General features: G+C 34.7%; 1 long non-coding RNA gene across 1 annotated transcript; it reads left to right on the top strand.

The window, feature by feature from the left end:
* The first annotated feature begins 438 nt into the window (after positions 1 to 438).
* LOC145135929 (uncharacterized) lies at positions 439 to 4,166 on the top strand. Its single transcript, XR_013720126.1, has 3 exons — positions 439 to 841; positions 3,092 to 3,381; positions 3,476 to 4,166. It is a non-coding gene; the product is annotated as an uncharacterized LOC145135929 (long non-coding RNA).
* The last annotated feature ends 1,327 nt before the right edge of the window (positions 4,167 to 5,493 follow it).

The following is a 5,493-nucleotide window of genomic DNA, read 5'->3' on the forward strand; positions in this document are numbered from 1 at the left end:
AATCGGTATGGATATACAACCATGGAGGATAGTTACCATCATTTTTATTCCATGAATATTTATATGTAAACCTTGAATCGGTATGGATATACAACCATGAGGGATTGTTACCAATCATTTTTATCCCATGAATATTTACATGTAAACCTTGAATCGGTATGGATATAATACCAGACATGGACAATATTTAACATTAATTACTAAAGAAATGTGTGTCTGTGCCTACTTTACTTGTTGTTCATGTGTCTTTGTTACAAAGTATTTGTTATTTCTCAAAAATGGCTTGTTTTTTTTCACATGAATTTGGATGATTTATGACTTCTATTTAAAATATTTTGTGGGCAGACCCGACCAAATACTTGATCGATATGGGCTAAAATCCAGAGCATGTATATATCATTTTGGCCCAAAATATCTAGCCTAATGCCCAACCACAATACTTTTGTATGCCGGTTGGAGTCTTGGACGCAAAGGAGCATCGGAGCGAAATCAAAATGATTGAAGTGGCCTTTCGAGCTCTAATCGACGCTTGGAAAAATGGAAAAAACCTGTAGAATTGAGGAGAGGACATCTTTAATTTCAAATGGGTAACACCTAATTGCGATTCTAATTTCCTAATTTCTCTTCTTCTGCAAATCGAAGCTAGAAAAGCGAATTCTGTAGAGGTCGATTTTCTCTATAAATCAACTGTCATCAGTCATCACCTCTCTTCCTATTGTTGTCGTAATTTTCTGTCGAAATATATATCAGCTCTCCAGGAGGGATTTTTCTCAACGACTGTTGTATTCTTGATAGCGATTTGTGTGCGTTGGAGATCGACGATTGCTTTAGGTCTTAGGAGGTATTTTTCTTTTCGAAACCTGTATCTTTGATATCATATTTATGTGTTTTGGTGGTTTATTGGTTTGCATTAGGATTTGAGTTCGAAATTCTGAATATCTATTTTGAGTTCTGCTTCATCTATTGATATCGAAATCAGGAGTTACTTCACAGCTTAAGGTCTTTAAAGTTTGTGTTCATTTCTTGATTTTTGGAGTAAAGTCTTTAACTTCATATTTTCCTATTATGAATCAGGAGGTATAATTTTCTATTGATTTTTGATTATTTTGAATAGGGGTGTTTGGCTTAGCTTTTTTAGGGGACCTTTTTGGAAAAGTTACAAAAAATCAAAATTTTCTGACTTTTCTAAAAAAAGTTCATTTTTACTTGTATCCAAACATCTTTTACCTTCTATTTTTTTCTAAAAAGACTTTTGGCCTCTAAAAAGCTAAGCCAAACACCCAGAGAAAAAGGAGGTGTATTTGATTCACCCTCATCCCTCTTCACTTTTTTTTTTTTTTTTTTTTAATGAATTTTGATTTATTGCACACTGATTTCTGCTGAACTGTTTGATTTTTCAATTGGTTTGCATTGATATGTTTTATTCTTTTAATTTCTTTGGCAAAATGTTTAGATTGTTTACCAATTGTTTTGCATTAATCTTTTTAAAGGATTTAACGTACGCTTGTGTAGTTCTTTTTAGGACTCAATCCTTTGATTGGTTAGCTTTAAGTTGTTTAGTCTTTATAAATTAATTTGTAATATGGTTATTAATTTAGCCTTGTTTGCTATGTTTATCTAATTTATTGAATTAACATTTTAGTGATGAACTATATGTGAGAATCTGTGGTTTTATTGGACCACTTATTATGGATATTTTTATAATTTTTTTTTTATCTTTCTGAACGGAAAAGAAAATTAAATTAAAAAAACCAACTGGAAGTTGGGCAACAAACAAAAGTACGATAGTACAAGATACAAAAACATTACAACTACACCAAACTAGATCAAATGTATAATGAAAACGCCAACTGAGAAGAAAAACTACACCACCAAACATCTAAAATCCCATGAGCTCTTGGGGCTCACCAGAAAAAACATCGAAGATTAAGGGGCAATTGAATCACAATGGATCAGTTCCAAAGCAATGTGTATCTAAAAAGCCATCAACAGGGGTAGAGATGTCCATTCCAATAGAAGATGCCTTCCAAAATAATAAATATAGTAGCAAAACATCCAGGAGAGTATCAAAAGTCTAAGGTCAACACCAAGGGTATTCTCGACAAATCTGTGAAAAGGAAGATTTTATGTATAATTAGATATATCAGCACCTCCAACCATGAAAGAATGATTAGTAGCATAGATGTCCCGAAGCCAAATTTACCTTCGACCCATTTGCAAAAAGGAAATCAAAACAACTACCAAAATCAGGAGCGATATGGATCAAACCTTCTTTTCTCAGTTCCAAAATAATATCATAGCGCCAACTTGACCAAATCTTCACTAAAAGAACCGGACTCAATAATGACCAATGTCACATATAAGAAAATGCAAGACTTGACAATCTGGATCAATGAGCATCCATGTGTGAGAGCAACACAAACAAGGTCCGGAAAAAATATTAAACCCCAAAAAATGAACCCGACACCAAACACACACCCTTCAAATGGAGAAACATCACAACATTGCAGCCAAAGAAAATACTTATCATAGGAGACCTATTGATCAAAACTAACCAAGTATCCCCCCAATGAAAAAAGAGCATATGCATGCCAAACACACATATCCTCCTATGAAAATTATTTACACAAAGACGCACACACATCAAATATAAGAAAACTACCTAAACATGTTTGCTGCTGTGAATGCTAGAATAGTTTTTTTTCCTAAAAGGAAGATGCATTTTTCTTAAAGTCTCGACTACCATTTTGTAAGAAGGGATAAGTTTGCATCCTTTAGACTCCCTACAACTAAACCGTCAGGCGTTTTGTGCGCCAATACCTTCTCCCAAGCTATCCAACATATCTTTGAGTTGGAGTTGTTCCCACCCCTAAAGAAATTTTCATATTGTTCTTTCTAATTCCCCCGGAATTAGAATTGGTGCTCTAAATAAAAGAAAAATAATAAATTGGGAGGCTTCCCAATACTGATTTGATGAGGGTTATTCTTCCGTTGAATGAAAGTGTTTTTGCCTTCCAAAGTGATAATCTTTCATGAAACTAATCAATAGCTACTTTCCAGTTTTTTACTTGATTCAGGTTTGCACCTACAGGTACCAACATGGAGGTGAATGGGAATGTACAGCTACAATTTAGAATATGTGTCATTGATGTAACATGTGAAGAATAAACCCCAATTCCAAATACTTTACTTTTTGTAAAATTCATTTCGAGACCAGAAGCCAAGTGGAAACACCTGAGAATTCTAGCAAGATTGTAGAAGTTTGAAATGGATCATTCTCCCATGAATATCACATCATCGGCATAAAATAAATGAGAAATCTTGGGGAAATTGTTTAGTTGTTTGATCCCGTGAAGGAATCCAGGATTACACGCTTTTGAGGTAGCCACATGCAATGCTTCCATATCAATAATAAATAAAAAAATGTGATATGGGATCTCCTTGCCTCACCCCTTGCTTATATTAAATCCCAAAGTCGGGGAATCATTAACAGGTATTGATGATCTAGAAAAAAAAAGGCAACCTCAAATCCATCTTCTCCAAGTCATCGAAAGCCCATTTGCATCATAATGTTATCGAGCGATTTTGAGGTAGCCACATGTAATGCTTCCATGGAAAGGTGATATGGGATCTCATTGCCTCATGCCTTGGTTATATTAAATTCCAAAGTCGGGGAACCATTAACAAGTAATGATGATCTAGAAGAAGAAAGGCAACCCCAAATTCGTCTTCTCAAAGTCATCGGGAAGCCCATTTGCTTCATAGTGGAATCGAGAAATCCCCATTTCAAAGAATCAAAAGCCTTTTAGAATTCTACTTTGAACATTGTGGCTTCCTGCTTGGAATGTTTGACCCAAGAGAATAGTTCGTTAATAATAAGTAGCCTATCCAAGATGTTTCTGCCTGCGATGACAACTTATTGAACATTGCTCACCATGACGCCAATCACCAATTTTGTGAATACTTTATATATGCATCCAATTAAATTTATGGGTCGGTAATCTTTGAGGGTAAGAGGATCGTTCACTTTCGGAGTAATTGAAATGAACGAGTTGAAGCCTCTGTAGATGGATCCAGACATATAGAATTCTTCGAATATCTTTAGGAAATCGCCTTCAAATATATGCTACAAATTCTTAATAAACTTAAATGAAAATCCATTTGGACCCGGTTCTTTTTCACCTCCATGTCCCCAAACAACATCCTTTATTTCTGAAGATGATAATGGCACAATAAGTGGATCTGCATTAACGTGTGAGAGATTTTTAAAATCATTACTAACAAATTTTGGTCGGCTCACACATTTTTCTAAAAACTCTTCCTTGAAAAACTTATGAATCTCTTCTTTAATCAATTGCAGGTCCGATGTTCATACGTCGTTAATTGAAAGACTATTTATTCTAATTATTGAGACATTACTATTTATATAATTCCATGAAAAAATGATGAGTTCTCGTCTCCGTCGATTGCCCATTTTATTTTTGACTTTTGTAAAAGATCTAGATTCTTTACCTATTGAAGTTCTAATAGTTTTACTCCCAAGTATCAACAACATAAGCAAGGTAACCCGAACATCCGTATTGCAAGTACTTCCTAGCCCTTGTAGAATAGTAGAAAGCTGAACCAACTCTAGTACCGTCGTTGTATGGTTCTGGATTTCTCCAAACTTCAAGAACTTTAGGGAAAAGAATCAAACGGAACCAAAAATCTCTTCCCAGACCTAGATCAATGCATGAAAACGAATAAAGCAGTGAACTTTAAGACTTACAAAGCAAATAGAGGGTCTAAAAGGTGAAAACTTCAGCTGGAAATCACTCCTCCAAGTTCCACAAGCTCTCTTTTTCTTCAAAACTCTCATAAACACATCAAAATCTCTCAACGACACAAGAGGAGGCTAGGGTTACTTTTTAGTGCTGGAAGTTGAAGCTAAAAAGGGAACCCTAAAAGTTAGCACCATTATATAGGGCTCAAGTCCGGAGAGCAAGGGTTTTAGGTTGTCAATATAACGCCCGCAGATTCGGGCTAATCAATTTAGAGATAATAAGCGTTAAAAATGACTTTTTGATAGAATATTATTTAGAATAAAGAATCTTAACCAAAATATAGTATATGTTACAAGGATTCCGTAGATATAAAGAACGCTGAAATCCGACTTATAACGAATAAGTTATGACCCATCGAAATTTTGCGACAGAACTGGCACGACTCCGCGTATCGTAAAAAGTAAATTTTTGATAAAATACCTTTTAGCCTTAGCGGTCTAAATGAAATTCGTAGTATATGTTAAACCGAGAACGTACATAAAAAGAACATCCAAATCTGACTCGTTAAAGGAACTTATGATTTTTCTAAGATTTTGCATAACAGTATACAGTCCGAAAATCGAATTTTACATCGACCGATTTTTAGCCGACACAACATAAATGAGAATTGAAGATCTCGTTAATAGAATCTCAACGATATAAAGACAGTCGAAAACAGGCGTCAGATGAC

This window comes from Lactuca virosa, chromosome 9, assembly GCF_052849685.1.
Source record: "Lactuca virosa cultivar CGN04683 chromosome 9, Lactuca_virosa_CGN04683_v6, whole genome shotgun sequence".
Taxonomy (NCBI): domain Eukaryota; kingdom Viridiplantae; phylum Streptophyta; class Magnoliopsida; order Asterales; family Asteraceae; genus Lactuca; species Lactuca virosa.